This window comes from Triticum aestivum, chromosome 7D (genome assembly GCF_018294505.1).
Source record: "Triticum aestivum cultivar Chinese Spring chromosome 7D, IWGSC CS RefSeq v2.1, whole genome shotgun sequence".
Lineage (NCBI taxonomy): Eukaryota > Viridiplantae > Streptophyta > Magnoliopsida > Poales > Poaceae > Triticum > Triticum aestivum.
This window is the reverse complement of record NC_057814.1, coordinates 47874536-47898369: the sequence shown is the minus strand read 5'-3', so window position 1 is coordinate 47898369 and position 23834 is coordinate 47874536. Positions and strand designations below refer to the sequence as shown.

Sequence of the window (23834 nt, the reverse complement as noted above, 5' to 3'; positions counted from 1 at the left end):
GTGATGCTAGTGATTATGCTGTAGGTGCTGTTCTAGGGCAAAGAGTTGATAAGAAATTAAATGTTATCCAATATGCTAGTAAAACTCTAGACAGTGCCTAGAGAAATTATGCTACTACTGAAAAAGAATTTTTAGCAGTTGTATTTGCTGTGATAAGTTCAGACCTTATATTTTTGATTCTAAAGTAACTATTCACACTAACCATGTTGCTATTAAATATCTTATGGAAAATAAAGATGCTAAACCTGGACTTATTAGATGGGTTCTCTTGCTACAAGAATTTGATTTGCATATTATTGATAGAAAGGGAGCTGAGAACCCCATTGCAGACAACTTGTCTAGGTTAGAGAATGTTCTTGATGACCCACTACCTATTGATGATAGCTTTCCTGATGAACAATTAGCTATCATAAATGCTTCTCGTACTGCTCCCTGGTATGCTGATTATGCTAATTACATTGTTGCTAAATTTATAGCACCTAGTTTCACATACCAGCAAAAGAAAAAGTTTTTCTATGATTTGAGACATTACTTCTGGGATGACCCACACCTTTATAAAGAAGGAGTAGATGGTGTTATTAGACGTTGTGTACCTGAGCATGAACAGGAACAAATCCTACGCAAGTGTCACTCCGAGGCTTATGGAGGACACCACGCTGGAGATAGAACTGCACATAAGGTATTTCAATCCGGTTTTTATCGGCCTACTCTCTTCAAAGATGCCCGTAAGTTTGTCTTGTCTTGTGATGAATGTCAAAGAATTGGTAATATTAGCAGACGTCAAGAAATGCCTATGAATTGTTCACTTGTTATTGAACCATTTGATGTTTGGGGCTTTGATTATATGGGACCGTTTCCTTCCCCTAATGGATATACACATATTTTAGTTGCTGTTGATTACGTTACTAAGTGGGTAGAAGCTATTCCAACCAGTAGTGCCGATCATAACACCTCTATTAAGACGCTTAAAGAAGTTATTTTTCTGAGGTTTGGAGTCCCTAGATACTTAATGACTGACGGTGGTTCGCATTTTATTCATGGTGCTTTTCGTAAAATGCTTGCTAAGTATGATGTTAATCATAGAATTGCATCTCCACACCACCCACAGTCTAGTGGTCAAGTAGAATTGAGCAATAGAGAGCTTAAATTGATTTTGCAAAAGACTGTTAATAGATCTAGAAAGAATTGGTCCAAAAAACTTGATGATGCATTATGGGCCTATAGAACTGCATATAAAAATCCTATGGGTATGTCTCCGTATAAAATGGTTTATGGAAAAGCTTGTCACTTACCTATCAAACTAGAACATAAGGCATACTGGGCCTTTAAAGAGCTCAATTATGATTTCAAACTTCCTGGTGAGAAGAGGTTATTTGACATAAGCTCACTTGATGAATGGAGAACCCAAGCCTATGAGAATGCCAAGCTGTTTAAAGAAAAAGTTAAAAGATGGCATGACAAAAGGATACAAAAGCATGAGTTTAATGTAGGTGATTATGTGTTGCTATACAACTCCCGTTTAAGATTTTTTGCAGGAAAACTTCTCTCTAAATGGGAAGGTCCTTATGTTATCGAGGAGGTCTATCGTTCTGGTGCCAAAAAATCAACAACTTCGAAGGCACAAATCCGAAGGTGGTGAACGGTCAAAGAATCAAACATTATAGGTAAGCCCATAAATGTTGAAACCAATATTATTGAAACCGTAACCCCGGAGGAATACATAAGGGACACTTTCTAGAACGTTTCAGACTCCAAAAAGGAATAGGTACGTGGTACGGTAAGTAAACCGACTCCAAAACAGTTCTAATGGAAGTTTTTCTCCGTTTTGGAATATTTAAGAAAATAGGAAAATAAGAAGCAGTCCGGGAAGAACACGAGGCTTCCACAAGGGTGGAGGGCGCGCCCTACCCCCTGGGCGCGAGCCCCTGCCTCGTGGGCACCTCGTGTGCTCTCCGGACTCCATTTTCTTGCACGTTACTTCTTTTGGTCGGTAAAAAATCCTTATATAATCTCCCGAAGGTTTTGACCACCGTATCACGCAATTACCCTTTGTCTTTGTTTCGAGCTGTTTTTCTGACAGATCTAGATCACCATGACGTCTCCAAGTGCCCCCAAGGACAAGTTTTTCGAGAAGGTCATCAACCCCTACCTCGCGGAAGTGCTGCAACATCCTCAAACCATTGATATGTGTGAGGGGTTGCTGCACATTCGTGATGTGGAGGGACCAAGGAGGACCGAAAGCACGGAGACAAGGCTTGAAGCAATGGAGCAACAAGTTTTCAAGTGTCAAGAGATGGTGGAGCATGGACTCGATGCCAACCACATAATGATCACGGAGTTCACCAACAACCACAAGCTAGATGCCAAGAACATGTGGGAGACGATCTTCAAGCTTCACGAGAAAATCGAGCACCTCCAGGCCCAGATCTATGACCCGCAAAACCAAAACTGTGAGTATGAATATAGATTCAGGAGGATGAGTTTGGCTGCAGATTTGAGGATTCCGGAGACTCGATCATCCTTTTATGATGGTGAGCCTACGCCTTGGAAGATGGACGACAAGCCTACATCATCAACAACTCCATCGTCACTACCTCCGAGGAAGGAGAACTGAGTATTGGGTATGGGCACTCCCCTTGGCAACTGCCAAGCTTGGGGGAGGTGCCCCGGTATCGTATCACCATCACACTCCTATCTTTACCGTTTTTCTTAGTTCGATCCTTTTGGGTAATATCTTGATCTAGTAGAATAAAGTTTTAGTATGATTTAGTTTTGAGTTTTGCTTTATGATCTCTCTATGTAATCGAGTCGGTGAGTTATATATAATAAAGATTAGTGTTGAGTCAAGGGCTTGATTATCTTGCTATGATCTTGAGTGAATAAAAGAAAGAGAAAGAAATAAAAAGAAATAAAGAGATCATATGGATCTTATGTAGAGTATTGACTTCACATATAAATAGTATGATCATTAAAAGTTGTTGAGAGTTGACAAACATAGTTTTGGGCATCGTTGCAATTAATAGGAAGTGATAAAGAAAGAGAGGTTTCACATATAAATATACTACCTTGGACATCTTTTATAATTGTGAGCACTCATTAAAATATGACATGCTAAAGAGTTTATGTTGGACAAGGAAGACAACGTAATGGGTTATGTTTTCTTATATTCGAAATAAAGTATATTGTCATGGATCATCGAACATGTTGAGCTTGCCTTTCCCCCTCATGCTAGCCAATTCTCTGCATCAAGTAGAGATACTACTTGTTCTTCCAAATACCCTTAAACCCAGTTTTGCCATGAGAGTCCACCATATCTACCTATGGATTGAGTAAGATCCTTCAAGTAAGTTGTCATTGTGCAAGCAATAAAACTTGCTCTTTAAATATGTATGATTTATTAGTGCGGGAGCAAATAAGCTTTATACGATCTTGTGATATGGAAGCAATAAAAGCGACGGACTGCATAATAAAGGTCCCTATCACAAATGGCAATATAAAGTGACGTTCTTTCGCATTAAGATTTTGTGCATCCAAAATAAAAGCACATGACAACCTTTGCTTCCCTGTGCGAAGGGCCTATCTTTTACTTTTATCTTCTACCTTATGCAAGAGTCATGGTGATCTTCACCTTTCCTTTTTTATATTTTATCCTTTGGCAAGCACATTGTGTTGGAAAGATCCTGATATATATATATATATATATATATATATATATATATATATATATCCAATTGGATGTAAGTTAGCATGAACTATTATTGTTGACATTACCCTTGGGGTAAAAGGTTGGGAAGCGAAACTATAAGCCCCTATCTTTCTCTGTGTCCAATTAAAACTTCATAACCACAAGTATTGAGTGAGTGTTAGCAATTATGAAAGACTAAATGATAGTTGAGTATGTGGACTTGCTGAAAAGCTCTTATATTGACTCTTTCTGAAGTTATGATAAACTGCAATTGCTTCAATGACCGAGATTATAGTTTGTTAGTTTCCCATAAAGTTTCTGATTCATACTTGACATTGTGAATAGGTTGTTACTTGAGCATAAGAATTCATATGACAATATTCATATATGTTTCTGTTATAAGAATGATCATGATGCCCTCATGTCCATATTTTATTTTATCGACACCTCTATCTCTAAACATGTGGACATATTTTTCGATATTGTCTTTCGCTTGAGGACAAGCGACGTCTAAGCTAGGGGGAGTTGATACGTCCATTTTGCATCATGCTTTGATATTGATATTTATTGCATTATGGGCTGTTATTACACATTATGTCACAATACTTATGTCTTTTCTCTCTTATTTTACAAGGTTTACATGAAGAGGGAGAATGCCGACAGCTGGAATTCTGGGCTGGAAAAGGAGCAAATATTAGAGACCTATTCTGCACAACTCCAAAAGTCCTGAAACTCCACGAAAGTTATATTTGGAATTTAGGAATTTATAAGAAATACTGAGCGAAGAAAATACCAGAGCGGGCCCACACAGTGGCCACGAGGGTGGGGGCACGCCTACCCCCTGGGAGCGCCCCCTGCCTCGTGGGCCCCCTGGCAGGCCTCCGGTGTCCATCTTCTGCTATATGAAGTCTTTTACCCTGGAAAAAATCAGAAGAAAGCTTGCGGGACGAAACACCGCCGCCACGAGGCGGAACCTTGGCGGAACCAATCTAGGGCTCCGGCAGAGCTGTTCTGCCGAGGAAACTTCCCTCCGGGAGGGGGAAATCATCACCATCGTCATCATCAACGATCCTCTCATTGGGAGGGGGTCAATCTCCATCAACATCTTCACCAGCACCATCTCCTCTCAAACCCTAGTTCATCTCTTGTATCCAATCTTTGTATCAAAACCTCAGATTGGTACCTGTGGGTTGCTAGTAGTGTTGATTACTCCCTGTAGTTGATGCTAGTTGGTTTATTTGGTGGAAGATTATATATTCAGATCCTTAATGCATATTAATACCCCTCTGATTATGAACATGAATATGATTTGTGAGTAGTTACGTTTGTTCCCGAGGACATGGGAGTAGTCTTGCTATTAGTAGTCATGTGAATTTGGTATTCGTTCGATATTTTGATGAGATGTATGTTGTCTCTCCTCTAGTGGTGTCATGTGAACGTCGACTACATGACACTTCACCATTATTTGGGCCTAGAGGAAGGCATTGGGAAGTAATAAGTAGATGATGGGTTGCTAGAGTGACAGAAGATTAAACCCCAGTTTATGCGTTGCTTCGTAAGGGGCTGATTTGGATCCATATGTTTCATGCTATGGTTAGGTTTACCTTAATACTTCTTTTGTAGTTGCGGATGCTTGCAATATGAGTTAATCATAAGTGGGATGCTTGTCCAAGTAAGGATAACGCCCAAGCACCGGTCCACCCACATATCAAACTATCAAGTACCGAACGCGAATCATATGAGCGTGATGAAAACTAGCTTGACGATAATTCCCATGTGCCCTCGGGAGCGTTTTTCTTCATATAAGAAATTGTTCAGGCTTGTCCTTTGCTACAAAAAGGATTGGGCCATCTTGCTGCACCTTATTTACTTTTGTTACTTGTTGCTCTTTACCAATTACCTTATCACAAAACTATCTGTTACCGATAATTTCAGTGCTTGCAGAGAATACCTTACTAAAAACCGCTTGTCATTTCCTTTTGCTCCTCGTTGGGTTCGACACTCTTACTTATCGAAAGGACTAGGATAGATCCCCTACACTTGTGAGTCATCACATGTTGGGAACGGCAGACGGCAGCGCCGAGGCGAGAGCACCAAGGCGGAGGACGTTGTCGAGACCTCGGACCGAATGAACCGGAGCGGGGGAAGACGCAGGCTGAGGGGAGTACGAGGGTTGACTTGTTCGGGTGCAGGGTGGGCCGGTGGAGCTGCCGCCGCCGGACAATGTGTGGGAGTAGAGGGATGGCCTGGCTGTCCGTGTACTCGTCGGTTACGGGAAGTAGACACGCCCTCATGTCCAAGATCCGCAAGTACATGTCGTAGCATGCGTATGCGTCCTTGGCCGTGTAGGTTATGTAGGCTAGATTCAGAGGTACCTCCCACGTGTTCAGGTCCTTGATATCGTTGTCTTCTTTCATGTTGGCGTAGCAGGGGTCAATGATGGTCTCGGCGAGGTCAACCACGGAGTCCTTCTCCTACCCGTTGCCGATGATCTTGTATTGCTTTTGGATGTCAACAAGCTTGTTGCACCAGATGGCCGAATCGTCGCGTTCTTCCTTCTCTCCACCTTAGCGAAGGTGCAGTCTGTGCTGCCGATGAAACGGGCGAATGCTCCAGAACCTCTGATGACCCTACAACAGTGGTAGATGAGAACCTCATCCCGCACACATACCTGGGCGACCGCGATCCGCTGGTCCCTGTCAGGAGACGAATGGATGAGCACAAGGTCTAGTCATGCGGCCTTGTTCTTTCTCGTCTTGTAGGTACTGCTTGAACTCGGCGAGGCAGAGCTTCACTGAATCGGGATCGTTGGTGTACATCACGTTCAACTTGGTGCAGCCATGGGACTTAACGGCGAACTCAAAGGTGAACTCCTTGCTGAAGTCCATATCCAGCAGGCTCACCCCTCGGATCGCCATTGGAGCCTCTTCAAGTGAACGAGTAGATAGGCGGCGGCAGCAGTTCGTTTTTCAGCTCTTGGGGAACTGGATTCAACAGTAAACTGAGTGTGTACAGGCGACAACAGTTACAACAAAGATGCCTACACATCTCATTGATTCCCAGCTTGCAAGATTCAGAACCAACCCAATAGAGCCTTTTGATAAACTGAATATCGGGATTAAATCCATCTTGGCTAGCCGTGTCATACAACCCAAAAACTTGGCGAATGCTCTTGACCATCACAACATCTGTAATTGAGTATTCCTGTTTGCACGGATAAGAAAGAGCATGATTACTATAATAGTGGCACTATAATAGTGGCACTAGTTGAAGCAAACTTTATTTCCAAAACAAGAAAAGATTGCGATAGAATAGCTTTATTTAAAAAATAGAACATTAGCACAGTATGACAAAGCACAATCATTTAAACCAATAAGAAGGCTAGCCAACTCGCATCCAGGAGGCTCCCTTGATTGGAGCTTCATTTGCCATTGGATCGTTGTCAATCTGGTCTTTGACTTCGTTTGGATCGTTAGATGCTCACTGCTCTTGCTGCTGGTTTTGACCGCATGGTAAGTTTGCATGGCCAATGACCGGTGGGCTCTTGTTCTGTGCTATTGGCTGGGTAAGCCGTTTTGAGGTGCGGGTGCGCCCTCTCCCTGCACGCTGCGTGCGCGTAGCGCCATTTGCGGGGGCGTGGGTAACCCTGCCCTCGAAAGCCCCTCCGCTCAATCCAATCGCCCGCACGCCGCAACCCTCCCTCCCTCCCTCCTCGATCTCTCTCCCTCAGCCACCACGAACCCTAGCTCCCTTTCGTACGATCCCGCGGTCGCTGCCCCTGCTCCATCCGACCCCCCTCGTCAGCCGCCGCCGCCGCTATGGCTCCTCCGTCCACCGACTCTGTCCGTGCAAGTGGCCAGTTTACTTCCGCCCCAACCTTCTCCACTGTCTCCCCAGTTCATCCTTCGTCCACCCTTGCTGCTCGAGGTGCTCATTTGCCAAGGCCTCGAGGAAGCCACGTGAGGAGGAGAGACCTCTCGAGAAGCTGCGGGAGGAGGGGCTCAACCAGAGAGGAGCAGATGCCAGGTAGTCGGCTCGGCTGGACGCCGCCCTTCGTGTCCGGGCCGCGGCAGACCCTAGCGCCGTCCTTCAGGCGTCTTCACGGCTGCAGGTGCGCATGTGAGCCCCCAACCATCTCTCTCCCTCTCTCTTGCGCGCTCATTTCCTCTCTCACGTTTTGCCTTTGAGGCTGTGTATCTAAGCACTAGCTGTTTGTAAAAATGCTCAAGCAGGACTGCTTAGAGGAGGGCAGTATGTTCTACCGTTTCAGTTACATGATTACATACAACTAAAGAAAAGTTTACATGATTCTATAAATATTGTTGGAGATTTTCACTCACAGTAAATTTCTACAGATCTGCACTACAAGCTAAAGGCGCGCAATCTGTATATTTTGTTCCAATAAAGAAATCTGGACCATATAGAATGATCAATGATAGGATCCTGCTGCGTTCTAATAATGGATTGTTCAAAGGATCTGTTTAAAGACGACAGGCATATATTTGTACAGAGATCATATTATGCCCATGTAAGTTCTCTTATCTCTTTGATGTGCATCTTCTTTAGGAACATACCTCGTTGCAATTTATGGTCATACTTTGCATAGCTAAATCGGTATCAAGAATATTGTATTGTTTATTTCTTACCACATCTGATCTACTAATATGGCTACGTCTGTACAATACTTTTATAGATGAAGTTGGTGGTTCGTGGAGACCCAAGGTGCACTGACAGAAGATATCCGAGGAGCAGAGGAAAATGCAAGTTTGTATGTGTGAAAAATTATTGGTTTAACTCAAGGTATTGTTATCGGTCGTGTGATATATGAAAGTACATGTTGTCATCACGCTCAAATTCCCGCTATTATCACTATCAAATAGTGTCAAACACTCAAATCATTGTTCTGAATTTCTGTAGGATGCTGAGGAAATCCTCGAAGGCATAAAGACCACACAGACACTTCCGTTTTTATGGTTTTTCTTCCCAGGTGATGGCAAGCTTCTTTGTTGCTAATTGTGATTTCTTTTGTACATGGCCTCTCACCAGAGTAAGGAAATAGACCTGCGATGTTTCTTTCTGATTTTCTTGGAGTTTTCAGTGGTATTTTGAGCTTCTAGATTGATTGTTTCATGAAGCATTATAGATCAGACTGTCAGATTGATGTGTAGTTTACAGTTATGTATCAAGTGGATGTGGGGCAATCTTATTTACCCAAGTAGCTCTTATTTGACAAATCACCATCCAGTTTGCTGTATGGCTGATTCTGATGCACTCAAAGTGAACAATGAAGAATAATGATTCTTCTTATATAATTACATGATTAATTAAACCTCAGTTCCTCATGTTTACTTCATGGGACTGAAAAGATTTGTACGAATTTATCAATCATGTGTCGGCCTTCATTTGCATCTCATCCTCAAAGAAATGGGATATGATTTAATTCCATTGGCAAATTATTCTGGTTAGACTTCAAGCTTGGGCCAGTAATTTTTATTGTGTAGATAACAACATGTGGACCTCCTTCAGATTAATGAGAAGAAAAACTCTGGGTTAAGTGGATTTGTGATTTATGATGTTCAGGTCAAGGACGTCGTGTTCTCCTGCTTGCTCTGGTTCGGACCTTTTATGCTCTGTTTGGCCTGTAACATGTATTGCCTTATTGGTTCTACAGACTATTTTATTTTCTTGGAGAATATTATATTCATTGGTTGATGGGTTGATCTATTTGTGTTTTGTACCACGGTTGACGGAACATCTGATATTTAAAAACCATGAATCAGGGATCACAGGGTTATTAGTGCATATGTAACTCGGGAACAACGACAAGTTATTTAGGTGTTGGTCATGAAAATACACTGGTTGAGGTGATAAATCTTGTTTCATCAATGCCCACTATTATTATGATCTCCTGCTTTGCAAAAATAAGTTCTCCCGTAATCTTTTTACCGAATCCATAAAAAACAAGTTGTGTGATAGAGCTGTTACTGTGTGGGCCAAAATGAAGTTTCTATATGCCCTACAATACTCGCATAATTTCTGATTCTAATTGGCTTCCTGCACCAACATCTGATGCCTTTCTATTGTAAATCTTTACGAAGTTGCCATTTGTTTTTGTGGAGATACAAACGAGATGTATGACCATGGGTGAAGGAATGCTATTCCAAGTTTGGTACTTCAGTTAATTACTTATTATTTATTATTAAGTCTGTATTAGCCTAACAGACAACATGTGTGGGACTGATTTTGATGAGGCAAGTTTTTCCTATCGTTCTTGGCTTCTTCGTCCCGTTTCTTCACGTTCTCCTACCATAGCTTCCATTTTTCTGTCTCAACTACTTCTATTTGATTGGTTCCAGGACCCGAAATCAATGGTTATTGAACAAATTAATTACAACTCCATTGAGGTTGAAGGTGATCACACCTTGATTGCTGGCGATGATCTGATTCAGTCAAGATGTGAGGATGACAGCTTTGTGGGCGAGAGCATGTATGATGATGGCAGCTTGGTACAACGGAGCTGTTGAGCCAACTTTCCTGTATTTCGCACATGAGCTGAAAGAGGTCAAGTGCTAATCGCACTGTATGCAAAAAAAAAAAATGCAGCTGTCAATATTTTTGCTATGGTCTATGGTTGTAATGTTGGTGTTGTAAGATGTTCAGCGTCTTTGAAACTTTCCGAATTCTGGGATTTGCTTTTTATTAGTAACGTTGAAATTGAACATCTTTTTGAAGACATACAAAAATGGTCTGCATTTTCTGCATCGCCCTGACATCCAATTCAAACTATATTTTCTGCCTAAACTGTTGCGTACCTATGAGATCAAGGAATAGCTCAGACATGAGCCGGTGTCCAGTGCGCAGTTGGGTGCATTATTTGGTGACATCTAGTGCTAACTGTTTTTTCAAGGCCACCCAATGGAGTGAGGGACCTGTGTATTATACTCCCTCCGATCCAAATTAAGTGTCATGGTTTTAGTTCAAAAACCATGACACTTATTTTGGATGGACCTGTGTATTATACTCCCTCCACTACTAGAAAAAGGCCTGCTAGTGGCGCACCTAATTTTGCCATTAATGGCACACTATAGGTGCGCCACTAGTAACAAATAGTAATGGCGCACATTTGGTGCGCCATTACTATGCCTAGAAGTGCGTCATTACTATCTGACTTAGTAATGGCGCACCACATAGAAGTGCGCCATTACTGATTTTTTTTTTTAAATTTGTTTTCAGAAAATTTTTTCAAATATTTTTTTTAAAAAAATCAATTTTTTCGTTTATTTCTTAATCTCGGGTCTTAATCTCAAGTCAAATTACACTCCGTGGTCAAACTTCCCGGTCACTTAACAACCCCAGCACCAGCTCACTTAACAAGCACTTGTTAATATATCTATCATATCAATCCTATTAAACCTTGTTGATGTCTATGACTTTGTTCATGTTCATGAGTGTGATGAAATTTTGAAAAAATATTTCATACTTCCCGGTCATATTACGTATCATATTTTGAACATTTTTTCCAAAAAAAATTCGAAACCAATTTTTTTTCTGTTACTAGTGGCGCACCTAGCAAATGGTGCGCCATTAGTAAGTTTGATTTTTTTTTCATTTTCCCCCTCTAGATCTTACAAGCCCCGTATCTTTCGCTCTGTTAGGTTTTGGGGGATTCTGAAAATCTTCAACGGGGTTCCCCCGGTTGAATTCGGATGTAACTTTTCGAGTAGATGATTTTTCATATAAAAAACTTTTTAATCCGAGTTCGTATGCAAAAGTTATGCCCATTTTACTAAATTCCAGAGAGATTTTGCAAATAAAGTCGAAATTCATATTTGTAAATTTTTCCAACAACTAGACCACATATCACGTGGGAAACTTATTTTCTTTTATTTTTTTTGACATTTCCATCAAACCTTGATCAAACTTAGTAATGACGCACTTTGTACAGGTGCGCCATTACTATGTCAGTAATGGCGCATTACCCCCTGGTGCGCCACTGCTAACAATTTATTTTTTATTTTTTCACAACTAGTAATGGCGCACCACACACCAGGTGCGCCATTATTAATATGTCAATAATGGCGTACCTGTATCTGGTGCGCCACTGCTACATACATGGTGCGCCATTAATGTCCATATTAGCTATAGCCTTTTCCTGGTAATGCTCTTATCCAAATTAAGTGTCGTGGTTTTAGTTCAAAAACCATGACACACTTATTTTGGACCGGAGGGATTAGTATTTAAGAGATTCCTTGCATACGCATGATTTAGAAAAGTTTAGTGTGGGATGCCATTATAAACTAATGAAATCTGATCCTGATAGTGACATGATTTACTCTGTTTGATCAAACAGGTCGAAGCCAAAGCTGTTTTTATTGAATCTGATGATGTCCCTGCTGCTTGTTTCTGTAAGCAAGGAAATCAACTACAAGTTTCAACGTCAACCTGAATTTTTATTGTGGATGTTTGAGCGTCAACCTGAATTTTGTTTAACCTACTACAAAAAAGAAACTTTAGGATGATTAGTTGTAGTACCGTGACAAATAATCAGGAAAGATCATTTTGTAGGATGATCATTGTCTTTCATAATAATATTATAGCCACCGGCCGAACAATGAATGTTGCACTGCAACTACTCGACTACTAGTTTTATGTGGAGTTTCGCTGTACAGCTTGCACGAATTCAGTGAGATCAGGAATCATCATCGCTCACATTTTTTTCTCTTGAAAGGGAAGTGTCGCCCCCTGCATTTTTTTTCTCGGAATCAAGGATGTTTCAGACATTGTGTGTGAGCTCACCTTCAAAATGTGGCAACAGACCATGCCCATATATGATCAAACAAACCAAACTGACATGTGTATGCTGGCTTTAGAGACTTTAATTTCCATAAAATGATTTCTTGTATTTCTCCCTCTTCTCTGCATTGTTGTGAGTGCAACTGTCTAAATCTGAAGTATTCAGTTCTTCTGTATGCCATGACGTTCAATGTCGTAACAAATTTCAGGATCGAAGCAAAACCTTTTGCTATGCGTCTGAATTCCTTTTTCAAGATGATACAAACTAAGTTTACAAGGGGAAGATCTTTTACCTGCGAGCCCATCCTAATCTCTTCTGAGCTGTTAACGTTGGGGCTACCTGAATCGCCCTTCGTACTGTCAGTAGAAAATAGTGTGTCTCCTTTCTCTTCAGTACCGTAATTCCTAATGGTAAAACCTACTTCTACTGACAAAGTCAAATATTTTTAACACTTTGGGATTGACACTCTACTCTTGTTCAAAAATAAAATTAGTGGAAAAAATGCAAATATTTTCATCGCGTGCATGGTTTTAAAAGGGACTCTACGCTATTTGGCGCAACTGGTCATCTAGAATTTTTTTTGGCGCAATGGGTTACACAATTTTTTTCGAACTCGGATTTCGCAATGTGATAGACATTTTCAAAATAGCATGATTTAACACATGGAATTTCTACTACGAGTATCGAATATGCCCTTGAAAAATAAAACTATTTTCATCGACAACATGGCTTTAGCGGGTCTCTGCGCCATTTGGCGCAACGGGTCAACTAGTGTTGATAAAGGACAGTACTAACCGGTGTGAGGGGCCCTATGTCGCCACGACTCGATGTGGTGAACCTGCAAATCCACTCGAATGAGGCCAGCCTGGAGTTCCATGATTCAATTCATGCGCCTTTTGTGCAGTTCACCTGAAATGAAGCAAAGATTGCATCATTCAGCTAGCAAGAAGTACTTGCTCTCGTAAGCTGGCAGGTTCTTCTTTAATAGTTGCACTAAAATTCAGCAACATTATGGTTGGCTGTCCTACTCATGTAAGGTGCAACTATAATTTGCTTATCCTTTTGTGCAGTTCCACTAAAATAAAGTGCCATTGTGGTGACAGTGACGGCTCATCTTGCAAAAGCTAATAAAATGTTGCACGAGATTACCAGCAGAATTTGATGGAGATTTTGGAAACTCTAATCACCATTTTGTGCAGTTCCATCAAAATTGAGAGATGCTGCCCATGTGACATTTTAGTTGAACTGCACAAGACACTCATTCCAAAAAAAGTATTTTGTGTAGTTCACGAAAAGTTCACAATAGCAACAAGGTGAAATGGATATCCCTATCTGCACAAAAAGATAGAAAGTAAACAGTTGCTGGTCAATAAGAATATATGAAACAATGAAAAGAGGCATCTTAAATATGTTCATGGCAATCACGCAAGGACAGTAGAAATTTTAAAACGTCAGCAATGCTTCATGTTACCGGAAGCATTACGATCAACTATGACATTAGTCAAATATGGGATTACTTAATGGTGGCATTGGTTGTTTACCATATACAGTAAATCAACAACAGCTAAAGAGTTGGTTTAAGGGCATGGGGCCATGGGGACACCAGGTCACTCAGCAGTGTAAAGAAGCAACTTACTTATCATACTGGGGAAAACAGCAGGAGTACCATTTGTAACACAGTTTAATTGCACCATATCACTGGAGGCATTAGATTAACAATAACACTGGTTAGACATGTCCTTAAGGTAACAGTGTGATCGCTTCATTTTACATGCGCCCTTACATTAACAACAACAAAAGGTTGGTATAAGGACATGCAATAGTTGACGCATCAGCACAATGTACCTACAAGGAGGCATAAAGTGGTGATGCCGAGTTTGTTCATGCTCTGTGAGGGCAGCAAATCTAATCCTGGAGACTTTTTACTATGTGAGGGCAGCAAATCTAATCCTGGAGACCTTTTACTATGTGACGGCAGCAAATCTAATCCCGGAAACCTTTTACTATGTGAGGAAAGCAAATCTAATCCTGAAGACCTTTTACTATGTGAGGGCAGCAAATCTAATCCTGGATATACTCTGTTGACTTGTCCACCAGCCACCACTTTCTATCCTTTTTCCAACCAATAATAGATTTGTTCTTTATCCAGTTTGTACTGAGTTTTCCCATTATTTCCCTTTTCAACCAAGAGACCGGTTGGGTATCCGGTCTCTACTACTTTCCCCATGTTATTTCCTCTTTGAATCAAGTCCTAGATTCATGCTACGACTCTCACTACTAGAAAAGGGGCTATAGATGGGATTGACACTAATGGCGCACCAGACAAGCGGTGCGCCATTAGTATATACTAATGGCGCACCACCTTCTGATACGCCATTAGAGTTGAAACTACTAATGGCGCACCAGGCGCAGGGTGCGCCATTAGTATCAATTTTTTTTAACTAGTGCGCCTGTCCAAACATACTAATGGCGCATCCAGACACAGTGCGCCATTACTAGTTGTAACTAGTAATGGCGCACCTGGCCCAGGGTGCGCCATTAGTATCAAATTTTTTTTTAACTAGTGCGCCTGTCCAAACATACTAATGGCGCATCCAGACACAGTGCGCCATTACTAGTTGTAACTAGTAATGGCGCACCTGTCCCAGGGTGCGCCATTAGTATCAAATTTTTTTTAACTAGTGCGCCTGTCCAAACATACTAATGGCGCACCCAGACACAGTGCGCCATTACTAGTTGTAACTAGTAATGGCGCACCTGGCCCAGGGTGCGCCATTAGTATCAAATTTTTTTTAACTAGTGCGCCTGTCCAAACATACTAATGGCGCACCACCAGAAGGTGCGCCATTAGTAACCTGGATTACTAATGGCGCATTTAGAGTTGGTGCGCCATTAGTAAGTGGGCAGCAACAAGATATTTTGGACAGCCTCTCCTACCCACACTCACTTTCTCCCCACTTCATTCTCTCCACCTCCTCCTTGTCTCGGGTGCCTCCTCTTTTTCACCTCATTTCCACCATAGATTCATTCAATTTAAGTGGTTAAATTACCTTGTTTTGATAGGTAAGTAAGGGGGGAAGCTATATTTATGTTGTTCTCCCTACAACAATGTGCACATGCACTTTTTATGGCCTAGCTAGATCTATGTATGTTCGTGGTGTTGCATATGTTTGTGGTGTTGCATATGTGTTTGTGTTTGGAGGTGTACCGGTATTTGAAATGCGATAGTTGCCAATATTTTGCCGGAATGTTGATTCATTTCCGTTTCGGCGAGAATTTTGGCATTAAGCATTCTTTTTGGTCCTATTTTTAGGGAAAGTCATGCCAAATTTTTTCTTGGTTCTAAAATATCGTTTTGCTCTACCCCGCAGGCGACCATGGTCCGCATGATGACCGAAGGCATCGTGAATAGGTTTTTGAGGTCCGCGAAGGCCGAGATGCTTCAAAAGAACGAGACGGAGATAAGATGTCCGTGTCGAAGATGCAAGCTGAAGAGCCTTATTGCGGACCCGGAATCCTGGCAGGTGCGGGACCACCTGCTCTTGCGTGGTTTCATGGATGGCTATCGGTGGCAAGGTGATGAAGATGACTACGAAGTCGTCCATGGGGGCCGGGCAAGAAATGAGGAAGGGCAGCAAGACAACCACCGCGGCTCGGGCGGGCGAGAAGACGAAGAATCCCCAGGAGATGATCACGACGGTGATGCTGTACACAGTCATCATGTAGAAGATGCAGGACATGATGATGAGGAAGATGCCGGAGCAGACGACGGGCATGATCATGAAGATGATGATGCCGGCGGAGCAGACGACGCTGGACCATCGATGGGCTGGGTGCAGGACCCTCATATTCAAGAGCTGCTTCTCAAGCAGACGGATAACGCAAGAGCTGCCGCCCGAGAGAAAGCCAAGATGGATCAACTTGAGTTAGACGCGGTTACTCCATTGTATGAAGGATGCAGGCCCGAGGATACCCGCCTGAAAGTAACGCTCATGGCTCTGGAGATGAAGGTAAAACACAAAATGACCGACGCATGCTTCGACGAGAACATGTCATTCTGGCACGAACGTCTTCCCAAGGGGAACAAGTGCCCGACCAGTTTGGAGGAGGCGAAGAAAATCGTGTGTCCTCTGGATTTACCGCACGTGAAATACCATGTGTGCATGAACAATTGCATCATTTATCGGGACGAGCACGCGGAGTCTACCATATGTCCGGTGTGCGGCGTCACTCGATACAAGAAGAGGAAGAAAGCTCCTCGAAAAGTGGTGTGGTACTTTCCGATCACTCCTCGTCTGCAGCGGTATTTCGCGGACCCTAAGGTAGCAAAGCTCCTGCGTTGGCACGCGGATAGGGAGGAGAAGAAGCGAGAAGATGACGCAAATGATCCGGAGATAGATAAAAAAGACAAGATGCTGAGTCACCCTAAGGATGCGAGCCAGTGGCAAGCGTTGAACTTCGAAGACCTAGAATTTGGGAACGATCCAAGGAACATCGTGCTGGGCGCGAGCACCGATGGAGTCAATCCGTTTGGCAGCCAGAGAAGCACACATAGCACCTGGCCTGTGTTTGTGTGGATGTACAACCTTCCCCCCTGGTTGTGCATGAAGAGGAAGTACATTCACATGAGTATGCTAATTGAAGGACCGAAACAACCAGGGAACGACATCAATCTGTATCTGGGGCTGCTGAAAGAGGAGCTTGACACGCTGTGGAAAACGCCAGCCAATACGTGGGACGCCGCAGAGAAAGAATATTTCCCTATGAGAGCCGCGCTGCTCACGACGGTGCACGACTATCTCGGTTACGGATATCTCGCGGGGCAGGTGGTCCACGGATTTTCTGGATGCGTCAGGTGCATGGATGACACAACGTATCGCCAGCTAGATAGAGATCCCGGGTCTTCGAAAACCGTGTTCATGGGACATCGAAGGTGGCTTCGCGACGATGACCCGTGGAGAAAACGCAAGGATCTATTCGATGGTGAAACCGAACCCCGAGGACGCCCGCGTACGAGGAGCGGCGAGGAAATAGACGAGCTGTTGAAAAATTGGAAAGACTGCCCACTGCCGGGAAAGAAGCAAAAGGCGCCAGAGCCGGGAAAGAAGCGAAAGGCGCCAGAGCCGCTGCTGAAGGTATGGAAAACGAGGTCTGTTTTCTGGGACTTGCCGTACTGGAAGATCCACCGTGTGCCTCACAGCCTTGATGTCATGCATATCACGAAGAACGTGTGCGAGAGTCTGCTTGGTACCCTGCTCAACATGCCAGAGAGGACCAAAGATGGGCCGAAAGCAAGGGCAGACTTGAAATCAATGGGCATCAGGCAGGAGCTTCACGCTATATATGATGATGATGATGATGATGATGAGGCGAAGCAGGACACGGAAAGTCGTCGCAAAGGCAAAAAGGCCAAGAAGACCGGAAATGACTACCCTCCCGCGTGCTTCACTCTAAGTCAGGAGGAGATCGAGCAGTTTTTCACCTGCCTCGTAGGAGTAAAACTTCCTTACGGTTACGCGGGGAAGATAAGCAGATACCTAGACCTAGCGAAGCTGAAGTTCAGCGGGATGAAGTCTCACGACTGTCACGTGCTGATGACGCAGATACTTCCAGTTGCAATCCGTGGGATCATGGACGCGCACGTCCGTGAAACGCTATTTGGCCTATGCAACTTTTTCGACGTCATCTCTCGGAAGTCTGTTGGCGTGAGGCAACTCAGAAGGCTACAGGAAGAGATCGTGGTGATACTATGCGAGCTTGAGATGTACTTCCCGCCCGCATTCTTCGACGTTATGGTGCATCTGCTGGTCCATATCGTGGACGATATCATCCAACTCGGGCCGACGTTCCTGCACAGCATGATGCCGTTCGAAAGGATGAATGGTGTCATCAAAGGATACGTTCGCAACATGTCACGTCCAGAGGGAAGCATAGCCAGGGGCTTTCTGACCGAAGAGTGCATCTCCTACTGCACGAATTATCTAGGCATCGAGAACCCCGTTGGTCTGCCCGTCAACAGGCACCTCGGCAGGCTCGCTGGATGGGGTCACCGTGAGGGTCGCCGCGAAATGCATGTCGACTTCGAGGGTCGACTCGCCGACTTTGAAAGAGCAAACCTAGTCGCGCTACAACACATAGACGTGGTCGATCCTTGGGTGGTAGAGCACAAAACCTTTATTAAGAAGACGTACAATGACCGAGGCCAACAGAGGACGGACGGAGATATACTCAAAGAGCACAACTCATGTTTCACGCGTTGGTTCAAGCAGAAGCTTCTGTCGTACCCTTTACATGAGGATTCTTCCGCGGAAGAACAACTCATATTCGCCTTGTCACAGGGCGCCGAGCACAACCTGATGACCTATGAGGCGTACGATATCAACGGCTACACATTCTACACCGAGGCCAAGGACATGAAGAGCGATGGTTATCAGAACTCCGGGGTAACGATGGAATCCTACACCGGTAACGACAAGGACAGATACTACGGAAGGATCGAGGAGATCTGGGAGCTGAGCTACGCTGGAGAGAAGGTCCCGATGTTCCGTGTCAGATGGGCCAAGAGCGTCCTAAAAGAAGACCGGTATTTCACCACCATGGTTATACCCGAAGCCAAATCCAAGACCGCAGGCGCAAACGTCACCGCGAAAAATGAGCCATGGGTACTGGCTTCCCAAGTGGACCAATGCTTCTTCATTACCGACCCGTCAAAGCCCAGTCGTGTTGTCGTGAGGAGAGGCAAAAGGAAGATCATCGGAATGGATGGAGTAGCCAATGAGCAAGACTTCGACAAGTACGGCGACCCGAGAATCGAACATGACGACGATGATGAAGTAGCAGCATACACCACAAGAAGAAGCAGGACCACCCTACCTAAAGGACGTCCGTTCCACAGAAGAACTCCATTTGCGAAAAAGAAGGGCAAGAAGATTGTGAACAGATAGCTAGCTAAGATCGATTGTATTTAAATCGTAGCCTTCATTTCTCGATTGTATTTCATGGGCACTTTTTGAACTATCATGAATATTTTTAAATTTCATGGACACTCGATCTCGATCCCCCTCCATCTCGATCGCTATCCCACCTCGCCAGATCCGGTCCCCCTCGCCGCCGAGCACCCCCCGGTCCACCGGCCCCCCGCACCCCGCGCACCCTCCCCCGCTCCACCGGCATTACTGTTTGATGATATTTTTTAAATAATTATTACTGTCTTATAAAAAATATTACTGTTATGATTTAAACAAGTTTGAACATATTTAAACACAAATAAATATCAAACAGCATTTTAAATGCATAAAAAAATTGTGGAGCCTGGGAATCGAACCCAGGACCTCCTGGTGTGAGAACTGGCTGCTGACCAGTCGAGCTAGTAGAGGGAACTTGGTGTGGACCAGGTCAGGTGGAAGATAACCTGTTGGCTCGAGCAGAAATCAAAAAAAATACTAATGGCGCACCAGGGTGAGGTGTGCCATTAGTATGGATGTATTTATGGCGCACCGGAGGGGTGGTGCACCATTAGTATTGTGCCCTCGCCCTCGCCTATCCCCGGCCCAAACCTATCCCCTCTCTCTCCCTCGCCCTCGCCCTCGATCCCCTTCCCCTCTCCTCTCCCGACGCCGCTGCCCCGCCGCCTCGACGCCGCCCCGTCGTCCTCGTCTCCGCCCCGACGCCCCGCCGCCGCTGCCCCTTCCCCTCTCCTCTCCCGACGCCGCTGCCCCGACCTCCTCCTCGCCCCTCGACGTCGCCCTCGATCCCCTTCCCCTCTCCTCTCCCGACGCCGCCGCCCCGTCGTCCTCGTCCTCGCCCTCCTCCTCGCCCGCGCCACCGCCGCGCCGCTCCGACCTCCTCCTTGTCCCCTCCGGCCTCCTCCGCCTCCTCAGGTGCTGCCCCCACCTCTCCCTCCCCCTCCGGCTTGAACTCATATCATCATCGGCGACATGTGAATGATTGTGTTCAGAGCAAAAAACTTAATAGTTATAACCCACCTATGTTTTGTTCAGAATGTGTTCTGAACAAAAAAAAACAGAATGTGTTCTGAAGAAAAGCGTGATCAAGGACTGCCTATGGAGTAGATTTGTGAAGAAGAATGTAATAGACTAAAAACAGAATGGTTTAAATAATGAATATTCAGGATCGATAACAATCAGTTCTTTAGGTATTCAAATACTATTCCAAATGGTTATTAGTAAAGAAAAGTGAAATGTATCCTTAAACATGAGACATGTATCCAGCTTGGTCAATTTGCATTGAAGAACACAACAGAAGTATGGACGAAAATTTCTAGTTACCAGTGCTTAACTAGTGTGCTCAAACATCAGCAAGTCAATACTTGCTCTCATTTTAAGTTCTGGTTATGGTACAAACTCCTAATCTTCATGCTAACTGGAGTAGTTTGCATCACACCTAATCTTGCTAATCTTCTCATTTTAAGTCAATACTTGCTCTCGTTTTAAGTTCATTTCCTTTTTTATCATATTGCTTGATGGCCATTTAGACAACATCAGCACCCATTTAAACAGCTTGCAACCAAGGGTAATATGCCACTTATCATATCGGCCAAATTCCATATCACTGAAAATATGTCGCTAACTGGAGTAATATGCCACTTATCATATTGGCCAAATTTCAAGGAGTCATGTTACTTTATTTCAGATTTGTGATGTCAGATTTTCAAATAGGTCATGCTAAAATACTATGTAACATTAGATGTTACTCTAGTGGAAAAAGCAATATTTGGCAAAAACTGGAGTGTCAAAAGCAAAACAAATAACATAGGGCAATATGGTCTTTTCCCTGCTCCGTTTGGTCAAAACATCCATTAACCTAACAGAATGGCAATGAATAATCATGACTTTGTGCAAGACACTGACTGAAACTGGTTATGAATATGTATATATATATATGAATGTTAAAGAGGAAAATCATGAAGAGTAGCTGCCAAGAATTTTAGATGAAGCAAAGCAGTGTTGCCCTGTTCTTATGCTGCCAACAGTTAATTTGATTTGATGATTCCCCTTTGCAAGATTTTGATTTTGATTTTGAATTGCTGAATAGTGGTGGTAGTACTACCACATTGCACTTGGAATAGCATTTGGAGAGTGGAGAGTGTGATGATGATGATCAGGTAGCTAGCAATGTGAAGAGTGGGGTGTTGGTGATGAGCAAGCAGAGGATGAGTGTGTAGTGCAATGCAAACGAGTGTAAAGTGGCAAGCAAGCAAACAGGGGAGCAGGAAAAGGTGTGGGGTACTGCTACTCCTCTCCTCTCCAGTAGGCACTTGTGCTCACGTAAAGGGAGCTGTGATCTTCTTCCTCCTCCTCCTCTTCATATTCTTCTCTGTCTCTGTCCCCCTCTCTCTCTGCATCATCAGCATCAGCATAAGCATCATCACCATGGAAATAATCTAATCTAGGAGTATCTATCTATCTTTGTGTTGTGCAAGGGGAGTCAGAGAATATATTTGTATGTGTGTATGTGTGTGGTGTGGTTAGCTTGGGTATAGGTGGTCTGGCTGGCTGTTGCTCTACCACCAAGAAAGGAAGGACTCACTCCCCACCCCTCCCCTGCTTCCTTTCTTCCACCCCATCACCTTCAAATATGCTCCCACATCTCACTCACTCCAAACAATCCTCCGATTCAAACCCCAAATCTAGCACCATTTTGTTTAGGCATAAAAAACAGTAGCAATTTTAAAAGAATAGTAGCAATTTTAAAAACAGTAGCAAAAAAATTAGGTATAAAAACAGTAGCAAATAAAAAAAGAGTAGCAAATATAGCTAGGGAAATTTTGTTTAGGTATAAAAGCAGTAGCAAATAAAAAAAAAGCAGTAGCAAATTAAAAAAACAGTAGCAAAAAATTAGGTATAAAAACAGTAGCAAATATAGCTAGGGCAATTTTGTTTAGGTATAAAAAACAGTAGCTACAATTTGTAAAAAGAATGAGCAACTGATCTGATTCATCTCATCCTCTCTCGATCTGCAGGATACAAGTGGAACAAGGCAGGGGCGTAGGTGCTTGCTACTCAGGCACGGCGGCAGAGCCAAGCACACCCTCCTCTCCCAAGGTACCAACCCCTCTTCCTCTCCCCCTGTATATACTGCTGTCCAGTACATTTTTTTGCTCAATTTGCTGTTGTCCAGTACATCTTGTTAAAATTGCTGCTGACCAGTACATCTTTGCAATATATGGTGATGTGTACCATTCTTGACAGGATGTATCAATTGTAGTAGATGGTCAAGAAGATGTATAGAAAAGAAAAATGATGGTTAGGGTGGTGGCCTAGTTGTATAGGATGGTTAGGGTGGTGGCCTAGTTCTTTGGGCTGTCTTTGGCTGTACTTAGAATAATCCGCAGTTCAAAAAAATACCATGTCAAGTGTTCTTTCTCTGAGATGTTATTAAATAGACATTGAGAAAAAAAATGGAACTAAGTTACCTGGAATGATCATATTGGCCAACTATCTTGAAGTAGAGTATTCATATTGGCGAGCTAGCAAGTATATATGATTGGTTCCCTCTTTGCTTTACTTGGTTCAAATTTCAAACTCTGCGTCTTTTTAGTGACAAATCCCAATACGAAAGGCGGAGCGTGCATGCATATTCAGCTCATTACACTTATTCATTGTGGTTGGGGAGTTTTCAAGTGTAGTGTTTTGTCCAAAATGTTGAATGATACTGCTTGGAGATGCATATATTGTTTCACCTCTTCACATGCCAATGTATTTTCCATGTTGTGATGGAGGCCTTTTTTGCCTTGTCCACCCGAGAGGCCCTTGAGTTTGCCGGAATGTCGATTAACTTCCGTTCCGGCAAATTCGGGTACTCCATATGTCCTATTTTCAACAAAGGTCATGCTGAAATTTTCCGTGAATTTTAGCATGACTTTGCTAAAAATAGGACATATGGGGTACTTGTGACTAATGCATGGGCCGGGGTATCTTAGTAGTTAATTAAGTAGGATCAAGTGCCCCGGCGTACTTGTGACTAATGCATGGCTTTTAGGGTGCCTCGGTGTCGATAAAAACCGAAATGATGAAAGCTTAGGCTTTTAGGGTGCCTCGGCGTCGAAAAACCCTCAATGATAAAAGCTTAGCTTTTAGGATGCCTCGGTGTCGACAAACCCTAAATGATGAGACCATGATCTTGTTCCTTGACAATAACCAACTTTTTGACCAAACTTTGTTCCTATTTAGAGAGAAACATGGCCAACAACGATGAGGCCGGGGGTTCGAGCGTCAAGCCATTCTGGAAGCTGTCCCAGGAGATGGAGGAACAACCTCACTTGTATGAGGACGCCGCCTTCCCCACCGATCCTGAGACCACTGATGGTACCGCCGAGGATGACCCCACTGATGC

At 43.5% G+C, this 23834-nt stretch overlaps 1 long non-coding RNA gene across 2 annotated transcripts; it reads left to right on the top strand.

Annotated features, from left to right (window-relative positions):
• The first annotated feature begins 7379 nt into the window (after positions 1-7379).
• LOC123167664 (uncharacterized) lies at positions 7380-10418 on the top strand. Of its 2 annotated transcripts, none has more exons than XR_006484029.1 (4): positions 7380-7796; positions 8041-8213; positions 8379-8485; positions 8603-10418. It is a non-coding gene; the product is annotated as an uncharacterized lncRNA (long non-coding RNA). The 2 variants fall into 2 exon arrangements; XR_006484028.1 differs by having other exon boundaries at positions 7380-7804.
• Positions 10419-23834: the final 13416 nt, after the last annotated feature.